This window comes from Oncorhynchus kisutch, linkage group LG24 (genome assembly GCF_002021735.2).
Source record: "Oncorhynchus kisutch isolate 150728-3 linkage group LG24, Okis_V2, whole genome shotgun sequence".
Classification (NCBI taxonomy): Eukaryota; Metazoa; Chordata; class Actinopteri; order Salmoniformes; family Salmonidae; genus Oncorhynchus; species Oncorhynchus kisutch.
In genome coordinates, this window is record NC_034197.2 from 12,159,027 (window position 1) to 12,174,250 (window position 15,224).

Genomic DNA, 15,224 nt, shown 5'->3' on the forward strand with positions numbered 1-15,224 from the left:
TCATGCTGCTTGTCAACATTGCAGGCTGGTGGTTGTGTGATGGTGTGCGGTGTGTTTTCGTGGCACACATTGGGCCCCTTGATAAAAGTGGAGCAGCATTTGAATGCCACAGTATATCTGAAAATCACTGCCAATCAGGTGCATCCCTTCATGGCAGCAATCTTTCCATAGCTATTCGGAGTAGAGATCCACTACCAGCCAACTTGACACAACCGTGGGAAACATTGGAGTAAACATGGGTCAGCATCTCTGTGGAACGCTTTCGACACTTTGTAGAGTCCATGCCCTGGAGTCCATGCCCTGGAGTCCATGCCCTGGTCAAACATCAACCAGTTAAAGGCAGATATTCATCATGAAATCTTGGCCTCAGATTGCGGTGGAAGACTGATACAGTATGTGTAAATGTCTAAGCATGGGTTGACTGCCACTAGCCTATACTGCCCTACTCATGACCTGTCCCCTGCTGCGTGGCATCCACCACAGAGAGTGCAGATGTAAAATGTCAGCCTCTGAATCGTGAGAAGAGGTCGAGGGTGTTGATGCTGTCGGCTCCGATTTCTGGGACAGCCCTTTCACGGCAAACACAAGCACTGCTGCAGAAGCGTGGAAATATCGGGAGAGGTGGGTCTCTAGGAAGGTGACCTAGTTTTGCTCCCTTCCACTATCCTAGTATGCATTCCACTCTCTCTCTTTTTTGGTCTGCTGGTGCGAGGGGCGAGCTTCGAGTGAGTCACATCACTGAGCACAAAGCTTGTAACATTATCCCATCTGACTGCTGTTGCAGGGGTTGACGAAGAACCTCTGGAGTGGCTCGGTGTTGTTATGAACATTTCATATTGTGTGTGTGTGTGTGTGTGTGTGTGTGTGTGTGTGTGTGTGTGTGTGTGTGTGTGTGTGTGTGTGTGTATGTTCGCACTACTTCCCTACTCAAACATTTATTCCACATTATGTCAGCTTTTCTACCTAACCGATTTTTATCTCCTACAGAGTGAAAGGGAATGTGAAGAATAACGGAGTACTAAAATGATGATTGGCTGCCTTCATTATCCATTCACAGTTCATTGGAGCAGAGTAGACTCTAATTCCTCTTCAAGGAATAATGAGTCATTGTTTGCCCTTTCAACTGTCAACTTTCAACTATCAAATGTCAAAACGGAAGTATCCAAGTGCACCACAGTGTGAAGGATCAAGACACCATTGCATGCCAGATGTTACACTCTACTCTTTGCATAACAGAGGGAATCTCTTCAAGGATGATCAATGGCTGGAACGGAGCAAATGGAATGGCATTAACCACATGGAAACCGTGTGTTTGATGTATTTAAGACCATTCCACCTATTCCGCTCCAGCCATTACCTTGAACCCGTCCTCCCCAATTACGGGGCCACCAACCTCCTGTGCCTCAGACAGCCGACAGCATCTAGCTTGGTGAATGCTGTGTAAAACTTAATGGGGTTACTGAGGATGCTACAGATAATACATGTTGCTGTTCTAATCGGAGGTGCTTTCCCACTGGGCACAGACGTCAGCTCAACGTACACGTTTTTTTCACATTTGGTTGAGTTGTCAACTAACCATAGCTGCAGGAAGTAGTTTGGTGGTCGGGGTGCTACGATTTTTTTGCCGATGGGTAATGCAGAATTTTTTGTTGTTGCCTGAACTGAAGATGGCTATATCGGTCCACTAATACAGGACTAGTAAAGGCCCAGTGCACTACTTTTGTGATTTAAATAAAAAACTAAATGTATTTTAGTGTTTACCAGCATTTGTAACTTGAGTCTGATAATTATATGTACAAAACAGTTAATCTGATAACACTTGTGGAATATAAAAACACTTGTCTGATATATGTTTTTCAGTTCCTTGAAATACTTTGCAAACAACTTATTTCTATGTGAAACCTGAAATGGTCTAGTCATTCCATTTCCATTTTTGCAGACGGTCTTACACAAAACAACTTACAGTAGTGAGTGTATACATTTTCATACTGGTTCCCCATGGGAATCAAACCCACAACCAGAGCATTGCAAGCACCATGCTCTACCAACTGAGCCACATCATCACATCATATCATCACAAACCACTTGATGTCTCAGTGTACTTAATTACTGTATTGTGCATTGTTTTCCTTCATGTGATGGAAAATCTACAGGTACAAACCTAGATGACCAACCTATGTACAGTACAGTAATGTATGTTTATATTAAGTGGTTTGTAAGGATGGTAAATTAATACTGCAACATTTTTATTAAAAAACAAAAATGCTTTTTGACGTTTTGAGTCTTTGCTCGTAACTTTGCGCCTTTTGATGTAAATGTTTGAGGACAGGGTTTTGTTCTTTCTGGATTAAATTAGAATAACAATTGCAGAGAAAGGGTAACAAGTCTTACAATTCCAACTATTGAATCCTGCAAGATTCTTATTTTATGAGAACACATTGAGAACACATTCTCATTCACAGCAACAACCTGGGGAGTAGTTATAGGGGATGAATGAGCCAATTGGAAGCTAGGGATGGCCAGGTGGCCATGATGGTATGAGGGCCAGATAGGGAACTTAACCATGACATATATATATATATATATATATATACACACTGCTCAGAAAAATAAAGGGAACACTAAAATAACACATCCTAGATCTGAATTAATGAAATATTGATATAAATACTTTTTTCTTTACATAGTTGAATGTGCTGACAACAAAATCAAATAAAAAGTTTCAACGGAAATCAAATGTATCAACCCATGGAGGTCTGGATTTGGAGTCACACTCAAAATTAGTGGAAAACCACACTACAGGCTGATCCAACTTTGATGTAATGTCCTTAAAACAAGTCAAAATGAGGCTCAGTAATGTGTGTGGCCTACACGTGCCTGTATGACCTCCCTACAACTTCTGGGCATGCTCCTGATGAGGTGGCGGATGGTCTCCTGAGGGATCTCCTCCCAGACCTGGACTAAAGCATCCGCCAACTCCTGGACAGTCTGTGGAGCGAGACATGATGTCCCAGATGTGCTCAATTGGATTCAGGTCTGGGGAACGGGCTGGCCAGTCCATAGCATCAATGCCTTCCTCTTGCAGGAACTGCTGACACACTCCAGCCACATGAGGTATAGCATTGACTTGCATTAGGAGGAACCCAGGGCCAACCTCACCAGCATATGGTCTCACAAGGGGTCTGAGGATCTCATCTCGGTACCTAATGGCAGTCAGGTTACCTCTGGCGAGCACATGGAGGGCTGTGCGACCCCCCAAAGAAATGCCACCCCACACCATGACTGACCCACCGCCACACCGGTCATGCTGGAGGATTTTGCAGGCAGCAGAACGTTCTCCACGGCGTCTCCAGACTCTGTCACGTCTGTCACATGTGCTCAGTGTGAACCTGCTTTCATCTGTGAAGAGCACAGGGCGCCAGTGGCGAATTTGCCAATCTTGGTGTTCTCTGGCAAATGCCAAACGTCCGCACGGTGTTGGGCTGTAAGCACAACCCCCACCTGTGGACGTTGGGCCCTCATACCACCCTCATGGAGTATGTTTCTGACTGTTTGAGCAGACACATGCACATTTGTGGCCTGCTGGAGGTCATTTTGCAGGGCTCTGGCAGTGCTCCCCCTGCTCTTCCTTGCACAAAGGCGGAGGTAGCGGTCCTGCTGCTGGGTTGTTGCCCTCCTACGGCCTCCTCCACGTCTCCTGATGTACTGGCCTGTCTCCTGGTAGCGCCTCCATGCTCTGGACACTACGCTGACAGACACAGCAAACCTTCTTGCCACTGCTCGCATTGATGTGCCATCCTGGATGAGCTGCACTACCTGAGCCACTTGTGTGGGTTGTAGACTCCGTCTCATGCTACCACTAGAGTGAAAGCACCGCCAGCATTCAAAAGTGACCAAAACATCAGCCAGGAAGCATAGGAACTGAGAAGTGGTCTGTGGTCACCACCTGCAAAACCACTCCTTTATTGGGGGTGTCTTGCTAATTGCCTATAATTTCAACCTGTTGTCTATTCCATTTGCACAACAGCATGTGAAATTTATTGTCAATCAGTGTTGCTTCCTAAGTGGGCAGTTTGATTTCACAGAAGTGTGATTGACTTGGAGTTACATTGTGTTGTTTAAGTGTTCCCTTTATTTTTTTGAGCAGTGTATATATATATATTTATCAATATATTTTTTTATTCTGATTTTTCAGGGGCTGCTGCAGCACCCTCAGCACCACTACTTCCCACGGCTATGCAACTAATGTGAATCCAACATGAATTTAACAAGACATTTCACCATGACATTGGCTTTAAGGTTAAAAGTTGGGTGAAAAAATATTAAATTCCCTTAAGTTAACTTTTTGCAAATCCAATCAGTATCGGCATTGTTTCAACGTCATCACGTTTCTCCCAGTGGGTTCTTTGTAGTAGTTCATTATTGATCATCACACAATACAGTTACCCTGAAATTATAATGATTAGTGAGACTTTACTACGAAGACTCAGCATCCGACTCCATTGGAGAATAACCTGAGAGTGAGCACCTTATCAATAATTGAAATGGTTAATGATAAACATCATCACACATACACATTGGGGTATACAACATGTGTACAAGATGTGTCTCATACCCTCGTGGCCTTTGTAGGTCAAGCTCGTACGATGCTGTTTCCTTTACCAGAGAGGTATGAGACCAGCCCGAGGCACTTAGCCAACATGCTAACAGCAGCCATGATTAATTCAAGAGCCCCTGTTAACGTTGATTACCAAGTCTTTCAGCCTCACTGCTCCCTCCATTCTATCGGCCGCCGAGGGCACTAGCTGTAGCATTGGCTCCTGGAGGCAAGCCAGCAAAGAGCCTTCCCTTTGTGAAGAATATGTATCTCACTGAGATACATCAAGGCCAGCACCTATAGGGACTAAATGAAAATTTCAACTCTGGGAATTGCTGGTCGTATCTTATTGTGTGCACACGTCACATCTGGCTCTCTCAATTCCTGGGTGCTGCAATGTACTGACATGAAGCAATTTTTTTGTGTGATCGATCTACACTACATCGCTACCGACACTGTAAGCTAGTACAAGATAGTGCCAATCAAATGTAAAATCAATAAGTCGTGTTGAAGAGAGCGGGTGATAAATGATACTTTAGTTAGATCTCCTTCACGGTCCTTCATGTACATTTTATATTATGTTCACTCAGGCCTTTGCATTAAATATGACTCTGTCAAAACATGTTGATGATGTTGGGTGACAAGTAAATGTGATGATCATCTCGTGCATATGACTCATATGCAGTGCTGGTTCTGTAATGCACTTCTTCAGGATACATGTAATGTAGTGGCATGTCTCTTTAAATATACATTTAAAGGGGCAATCTGCAGTTGCTACATCCATTTTTTTCAATCCTTATTTAACCAGGCAAGTCAGTTAAGAACAAATTCTTATTTTCAATGAAGGCCTAGGAAGAGTGGGTTAACTGCCTGTTCAGGGGCAGAACGACAGATTTGTACCTTTGTCAGCTCAGGGGTTTGAACTTGCAACCTTCTGGTTACTAGTCCAACATGTACCCATTGATTTTTGAAGAACATAACTTCTAAACGCCTCATGCACTGTCGTACCCATTAATGAGATTTTTTTTTTTACTCCGTATGCAAACCAAGTTAATTTAAACAAACAATATTTAGCCTCAAACCATGGTTCAACTATCATTTTGATATCATGCATGGTAAGTCTCTGAATTTGAGAGTGGTTACATTTCTTCAGACCCATCCCTAGGCTTTTTACCGAAACAGGGGCAGGAAGAACGCTATGTTTTTGTTTCACCTGCTGCCCCTTTAAATGGATATTCATCCATATATTTAACCTAGAAAGTCGTTTACATTATATAAACCCAGGGAGGGATCCAGACATTTAATCACAACTCTGCTGAGGAGCCTTCAGTATGTCAACATCCATTAAGAAAAGTATGTAAAAGCAACCAGGCTTAAATATGTTCAGTAGTAAGAGTCATTAAAAGTTTTGACCTTGGCTCCATTGTGTGTTAATCGTGTTAGCCTGGGTAAGCCTAATTACTTAAGGAGCCTCGGACTGACAGTCAAAGCCAGGCAGGCAAAGCCCCATTGCTTCCGACAAGGTCTTTGTGCTGTAGAGGAAGCACTGTTTCAAAGTCAATAGCAGCCTGAGTGCTGTCGTAATCATAATTGAAGTCTTCAGCCAAGACAACAAGAGTAGAGTATCCTTATGAAGCCACGGCTGGCTAACATGAATCAGGGTCATAGTCAGACCCGCTGGTACAGGTACAAAGGAAAGTACTGTTCATGTCAAACTGCCAGCTGCTCTGAAGAAGAGGGATAGAGAACATCAAACCCCAAGTGGAAGGTCTTGGAATGCCATTTTTTATGACACTGGAATGCAACAGTTCTTCACAAAATTTGATGATCGTACTCAGAGATGGGCAAAACAACGAAATACAAGGACACACTGGGCTTTGTGAAAGTACATAGATATATATAGCATTGAATGTATGATTTCTGGGACATTCTTAAGACCTGAACTAATAGTTAGTTGCTGAGCATCTTCCATGATACTGTAAACAAGTCTTTCCTTATCTCTATAACCCTCCCCTCTATTTCTGAGCTAAAGCAGCACATTTCAAATGCACATGTCTCCTTTGACCAGGAAGTAGTACGCTGGCACGCTTTCTCCAAAGTAGGCTTGTCAAATTCCATGCTTGAATAGTCCCTTGAATAACTGAAAAGTACCAGTCATTTTCAGAGAGGACAATAAAAAAAAATGAAATGAACATTCGCCAATAATACAAGGGAACTGCTCTGGGATGAGTGAGTGAAGCAGTGAAGATTAGCATTAAGCTGATTACCCAGGAAAGTGTCAACAAACATGAGAGAGTGAGTGCTTCATTGTGTGGACTCAAAGCTATCACTATAAGAGTTCTGAAAGCCATTGTCTCTGACTGTTAAGACATTACGTTTATTTCAATAATTCCGACTCAGATGGTGAATGTATGTGATGCACTTAGTTTTTTTGGAAAGGTAAGGCAAGATGAGCTGCAGGCTTTACTCAGCTGCTTAGTCTCCACCCCCTCAATCCTAACACATACACACTCCCCTGCGTATGTATTTGGACAATGAGGCTAAAACTATTAATTTGGCTCTATACTCCAGTATTTTGGATTTGAGATCAAATGTTTCATGAGACTACAGTTGGGGAGAGTGGGGTACGTTGAGCCATTTTTTACATTCAGCATCACTACGTCAAGGGAATTCTAGTAATCTTCAAACTTTTTGGGGGGGGGTTGTTATGTATCCCTGGAAATAATCAGAATTCATGTGAACATAACAGCTTTAAGAGCAGAGATTGTTCTCCTGTATGGGGTAAGTTGAGCGTCGGGGCAGGGTAAATTGAGCCACCTTGGGGTAAGTGGGTGATGGTGTCCTGTGACAAGTGCTTGGTGGTGTCCTGTGACAGTGCTTGATGGTGTCCTGTGACAAGTGCTTGGTGGTGCTGGTAGGTCACAGTTTAATTCATAGTATGGGGGTGTGGTATATTGTCATTTTAAATGTATGCCTACATTCAGATATACAGTGAGCTCCAAAAGTATTGGGACAGGGACAAATTTGTTGTTGTATTCCAGCACCTTGGATTTGAAATGATAAAATGACTATAGGTAAAATTGCAGACTGTCAACTTTAATTTGAGTGTGTTTTCATTCATATCGGGTGAACCGTTTATGATATTTATGCCTCTGTAACTATCTCACTCATCAATATTTAAGGTTCATTCAGTATTATTTGTAATCACGGTAACATCCACATTAATTTAGAAGTGTTTAGAAACATATGTAATCATTGTGTGCTAGGAATATGGGATGAAATAGTAAACATTTAATTACTTTAATACACATATACAGTACCATTCAAAATATTTGGACACACATTCACATTCAAGGGTTTTTCTTTGTTTTTGACTATTTTCTGCATTGTAGAAGAATGGTGAAGACATCAAAACTATGAAACATCACATATGGAATCATGTAGTTAAACAAATCAAAACATATTTTATATTTGAGATTCTTCAAAGTAGCCACCCTTTGCCTTGATGACAGCTTTGCACATGCTTTGCATTTTCTCAATCAGCTTTACCTAGAATGCTTTTCTAACAGTCTTGAAAGAGTTCCCACATATGCTGAGCCCTTGATGGCTGCTTTAAAAAAAACTTTTTAGGTTACTACATGATTCCAAGTGTTATTTCATAGTTTTGATGTCTTCACTATTATTCTACAATGTAGAAACTAGTAAAAATAAAGAAAAACCCTTGAATGTGTATGTGTGTCCAAATTTTGGATTGGTCCTGGATATGTGTATTATAGTAATTAAATGTTTACTATAAAGCACTCTGTAGAGCTCTCTGTTCATTATCACTTACCCTTCTATTTCTGTCTGGGACAGGGATGTTGTTTCGATGTGCCAAGTCATAGCCAAGTTCTCTGCATTTGAGGCTACTACGCCCATGAAACTGCTCTGTGAGATTCTTGCTATGTTTAGCAAGCTCAGACTCCACGTCTATCATAGCATCTCATTCACACAGGTACATGTTCATTTTCGTTTTTGTCAATGTACCCCTTCAGTGTCATTAACCATGTTTCCATCCAGTCATTTGTAAAGTGCATTCGGAAAGTATTCACAACCCTTGACGTTTTCAACCTTTTGTTACGTTACAGACAGAAATAACTCACCAATCTACACACAATACCCCATAATGACAAAGTAAAAACAGGTTTGTAGGAATTTTTGCAAATGTAATTTAAAAAATATATAGAAATACCTTATTTACATAAGTATTCAGACCCTTTGCTATGAGATTCGAAATTGAGCTCAGGTGTATCCTGTTTCCATTGGTCATCCTTGAGAGGTTTCCACAACTTGATTGGAGTCCACATGTGGTAAATTCAATTGATTGGACATGATGTGGAAAGGCACACACCTGTCTATATAAGGTCCCACAGTTGACACAGTGCATGTCAGAGAAAAAAACAAGCCGTAGAGTTTTGAGACAGGATTGTATCTAGGCACAGATTTGAGGAAGGGTACCAAAACATTGTCTGCAGCATTGAAGGTCCCCAAGAACACAGTGGCCTCCAACATTCTTAAATGGAAGAAATTTAGAACAACCAAGACTCTTCTTAGAGCTGACCGCCCGGCCAAACTGAGCAATTGGGGGAGAAATGCCTTGGTCAGGGATGTGACGTCTGGAGGAAACCTGGCACCATCCCTACGGTAAAGCATGGTGGTGCAGCATCATGCTGTGTGATATTTTTCGGCAATAGAGACTGGGAGACTAGTCAGGATCGAGGTAAAGATGAACGAAGCAATGTACAGAGAGATCCTTCAAGAAAACCTGCCCCAGAGCACTCAGGACCTCAGACTGGGGAGAAGGTTTACTTTCCAACAGGACAACGACCCTAAGCACACAGCAAAGACAATGCAGGAGTGGCTTCGGGACAAGTCTCTGAATGTCCTTGAGTGGCCCAGCCAGACCCCAGACTTGAACCTGATCGAACATCTCTGGAGAGACCTGAAAATAGTTGTGCAGCGATGCTCCCCATCCAACCTGTTAGAGCTTGAGAGGATCTGCATGTATTCGCTGCAAAAAGTGCTTCAACAAAGTACTGAGTAAAGGGTCTGAATACTTATGTAAATGTGATATTAGTTCTTCAATTTGATTTATACATTATCAAAACAAAAACGTTAAAAAAACTGTTTTTGCCTTGTTATTATGCGTTATTGTGTGTAGATTGATGAGGGGAAAAACGATTTAATCAATTTTAGAATTAACGCTATAATTTAACAAAATGCGAAAAAAGTCAAGGGGTCTGAATAATTTCCAAATGCACTAAATTAATAAAAATCATGACAGCTATGATGGACACTGGAAGTTTCTGTAAAATTTTATAAATGCCTACAGATAATTTGTTAGTTCGACATGGTGTAATCTTTTTGTCTCTTTAAAATGAATGTACGAGAAATTATGGTGGAAATGCCTTTATGCGCAAATATTGATAAAATAACCATCTTATCGAAGTAAACTTGGAGTGACGCGATGATATGGTGTGTGGTCCCCCGACACTTATTAGGCTACAGATTAAATAAATGATGATGAATTTCACAGGGTGGTGAAAGTGCACGGTGATGAGCTTGATTCTCCTTTCCAATAAATATCAAGGGCCTTATTCTGGTGAGTGACATGATGATAGATGCTTGACTGCTGTTTGACAAATGAAAATATTCTTGCTCTTATCAATAATAATCTAATCAAGTAGACTAGTCTACCCCCACGGTATTTGCGAGCTGTTAGAAACTGCGCACATACCAACACCAGAGGAGGCACATTTGCTTTGTAACGCAATGGTGTGCGGCAAAACTATCCGAGTTGAAAATGCGATGGAAACACATTGATCTTTAGATTTTTATCCAGTACATGAAAACTTAATCGAAAAAGTACATTTTGTGTGCACTGTGTCATCACACACTGATTTTTGTCTGCAAAAAGAAGAGTAACACCACTGGTGGGGAAATCCACATATTTTCTTTATGCAGATTTTAGAATACTTGCAAGGAAAATCCGGACAATTGGATGGAAACCTAGCTATTCAGTCAATGTGTTTATCCTTTGCTGCTGCTCGAATGGACTTCTTCCCTTCTCTCACTTCCTTGTCTGCTCTCTCAAGAACTTCAAGGGGGGCAAGACTCAGTGGTGGGCCGTCAGGGCCAGCAAGGCCTTCTCTGCTGGCCTAAACATCATCAGAATATAATTTAAAAAATATATATCTTCCCACAAATATGTATTAAATTATTCCCCTGAGTAAGAGTTATACTCTTCATTTCATAGCTTTCCTCTTGGTTGCACTGCTTCCAGGCCCAGGTTGAGATTTGGAGGGCTGGTCTTTATGTTAGATCTTTTATCCAATCATATTCAGCCATCATGTGTTGCCAGGGGTCTAAAATCTGCCCCCAGGCCTTCAGAATCAACAGTGCGGGCGCTTGTTGCTTAAAGTGAATGGAAATGAAAATGTATTGTCAACCAATAGCTTTAGAGTTGGATATTGTACAGAGGCAGGTCCTATATGGGCAGGTCTATGCAGAACATCAGAACTAGGAAACTGAATTTGATAAACGAATTAATTCGCGTACTACTAAGCTGTTTTTTCATGTGGTTTATTCCTTCACAAACTCCATGAAAAGATGACCTCTTCCTAAATATTTAGTCGCATTATTAATTTTGTATATGGTTTTGTAGAAACCCTCTCTGCTACAGAATGTCCCCTTTTAATTTGAAGGTATTTTCAAACATATCTGTTTTACCATTTAGAAATGAAAACACTATGTATCTAGGCCCCACATTTGAAGGTGTCAACTATTTGTACAAATTCACATTTTGTAGTCACTTTTATTGTCAATAAGAATACTTCTACATTAATGTGGATGCTACCATGACTACGGATACTCATGAATGAATAGTGAATAATAATGCGTTTGAAAGTAACAGATGCACAAAGATCATATCTTCAAAACACACGTAACCTTTCGCCATTGGCAATAACAGGGAAGGTAAGCATTATACACTGTTCTGTGCTGATTATCTGTAATCATGGTAGCATCCACATGTATTTAGGTGTTCAGAAAAAAATTGATTGTATTCTTATTTACAATAAAGTGACTCTAAAATGACACAATACATAATTTACCATTCATTTATATTGGGCACAACATAATCCGCAACACAACCAAAACAAACTGCAAATGCATCCAACAAGTTTGTGGTCACATGCTTGTTGTCATTGCGTGCTATGAATGTGGGACCAAATACTAAACTTTTGACAAATTGAATACCTATAAGTGAATTTGTCCAAATACTTATGGAGTAAAGAGCCAAATTATTATTTTTTAGCTTCATGTCCAAATTAACAGTCTATGTCCTTTTTTCTATAGTTTGGGATTTCTGTGTTTGGCCTGGTATGGTTCTCAATCAGAGGCAGCTGTCAATCGGTGTCCCTGATTGAGAACCATACTTAGGTAGCCTGGTTTCACCTTTGAGTTGTGAGTGATTATTTTCTGTTCTGTGTGTTGCTGCACCGTTCAGGACTGTTCTTTTTTTTGTCGTTTTATTGTTTTTGTTCAAGTGTTCAGTATTCGTATTAAATACAATATGGACACCTACCACGCTGCGTATTGGTCCTCACCTTCTTCAACCCACGACAGCCGTTACAGATACAGTGTGATATGCAGATACAAATATTCATACCCCTTGACTTATTCCATATTTAGTTGTGTTACAGCCTGAATTCTAAATGGATTAAATAGATTTGATTTCTCACCCATCTACACACAATACTCAAAAAATGACAGTGAAAACTTGTTTTTTGTTGATGTTGTGAACATGAAATACAGAAGTATTTAATTTACATAAGTATTCATACCCCCGAGTTTATACTTTGTAGATGCACCTTTGGCAATGATTACATCTGTAAATCTTTCTGGGTAAGTCTCTAAGAGCTTTCCACACCTGGATTGTGAAACATTTCCTATTATTATTTTCAAAATTCTTCAAGCTCTGTCAAATTGGTTGTTGATCATTGCTAGACAATCATTTTCAGTTCTTGCCATAGATTTTCAAGCAGATTTAAGTCAAAACTGTAACTGGGTCACTCAGAAACATTCACTGTCTTCTTGGTAAGCAACTCATTGGGTAGATTTGGCCTTGTGTTTTGGGTTATTGTCCTTCTGAAAGGTGAATTAATCTCCCAGTGTCTGGTGGAAAGCAGACTGAACAAGGTTATCCTGTGCTAAGACCATTCCGCGAATTTTTTTTATCCTGAAAAACTCCCGTCCTTAATTATTACAAGCATACCCTTAACATGATGCAGCCATCACTATGCCTGAAAATATGAAGAGTGGTACTCAGTAATGTGTTGTATTGGATTTGCACCAAACATAAAACTTTGTATTTAGGACAAAAGTGAATTTCTTGAAAAAAAACTTTGCAGTATTATTTTAGTGCCTTGTTCCAAACAGGATGCATATTTTGGAAATGTTTTATTTTGTACAGGAGTCTTTCTTTTCATTCTGTCATTCAGTTTTCTCCTATCACAGCTGTTAAACTCTAACTGTTTTCAAGTCATCATTGGCCTTATGGTAACATTTCCTGAGTGGTTTCCTTCCTCTATGGCATCTGAGTTAGGAAGAACAACCTGTATCTTTCTAGTGACTGGGTGTATTGATACACCATCTAAAGTATAACCATGCTCAAAGGGATACTCAATGTCAGTTTTTCCCCCCTCTCTTCTTTGTGAGGCATTGGAAAACCTCCCTGGTCTTTGTAGTTGAATCTGTGTTTGAAATTCACTGCTCGACTGAGGGTAGTACAGAGGGTAGGGTAGTACAGACTGTACAGATAATTGTATGTGTGGGGTACAGAGATGAGGTAAACATAAAAAATCATGTTAACACACTGTCATCGCACACAGAGTGAGTGCACATTTGTACTCCTGAACATATTTAGGATTGCCCTAACATATTGACTCAAGACATTTCAGCTTATCATTTTTATTTAATTTGTCTCCTCACACCATCAGTAAATATGTCTGGTTTCTGACACTCATCTGAATGCAGAGATTCCATAGTAAGCACTACTTATCAGCTCTCAACCCACTTTTCACACGGGTTAATTACTAAACCCTCACATAGGCTACTTTAGACATATACACCACTTGGGAAATTACAGTGTTTGGAGTTACCATCAAATGAGCAGCTACAAAATATCTCTTAGCCCTCGCTCGTGTCTTGTGGCTGTGGTAAAATGTGTTGAACACTGATAGAGGCAGTGCTCTTCCCACGGGCCCTGAAGACGTGGATGTCGATTAAGGCAGCCCCCTCGCACCTCTCTGATTCAGACGGGCTGGGTTAAATGCGGAAGACACATTTTCAGTGGAGTACATTCAGTTGGACAACTGACTAGGTATCCCCCTTTCTCTTTCCCTCCTCTCGGGGAGGATGGGATTGGATGTTGTGAACGACTGGTGAGTACAGCAGCAGCGTTGCTAGGCAACAGCATAGCGGAGAGGGGGGGGGGCTGGAGAGTGAGGGTAGGATGAGAGAGAGAGCTACTTCCTGGCTTCAGCCATCATCTAACTTGATTCTGTGACTTATCAGCCGTGCATTGTGGGTGTGACTGTGTGTGTCAGCCATCCATCATGCTGTGCTTGGCCAAGAAGACTACAGTACATCTGGCCGGTGATTGCTGCCTGTGTCCAACCGACTCTGGCTGTGTTGGATTCTCCCTGGTGGTGACGGAGGAGGGGGGGGGGGTTCCCATCTGTTCTTATAACCAGGTCCAAACCAGTTGTCTACGGTTTTCAGGAATAGTTCACAACATGAACAGCACCTGATTATTCTCTTTGAACAACCCTTACAGTACAAATCAATAATGGATTTCAGTAACATCCAAGAGGATGAAAGATATGCATTGCTGGATATTCCATGATGATGATATACATGGTATTGCATTGTTGTGTGTAATTTAGCATTATTTTTAGAGAATAACTCAAAAATAATGAACAAAATAATGATTTGAATGTCAACGTCAAAACATCCTATTTTGGATTAAATTAAATTTTTAATTACATTTTGAATAACATATAAGCATCAGTACATCGACAAAGCCATAAAGCCCTCACAGCAAATATATGGATCAAAATCCCTTTCAATAATTATGCTGTTGAATGTTGTTTTACTGTCAGCGGTATGGCTTGTTGCTGTGCTGCAGACAATGATATGACCAGCAGTAAAGGACATTTGACTTGTGTTAAGCGCCCTCCAGTGTTGAAGAAGAGTCAAGACACCCAGAATAGCATATCAAATGCACTGACAAGTGCCACCAATTTGACAAGCTTAGCATCATTTAGTGAGGACACAACCCCCAGGGAAGTATCAAGGATCCATTAAACTATCATGCAAGTTAAGTAGAAGATTAAACAGTAGGTCAATTATAAAGTAAGTCAATCTTAAACTGACCTTGTGGCAAGGGCATGGCTTGCTTGTGTTGACAGCTAGTCCTGTACTGTTATTAATGAGGTCTAACACCTTCAACTAAAATAATAACGAGGCCACGACATGACAGGATGATTGGTGTCTGATACAACCCACCCACGGAGGAGCACAGTAC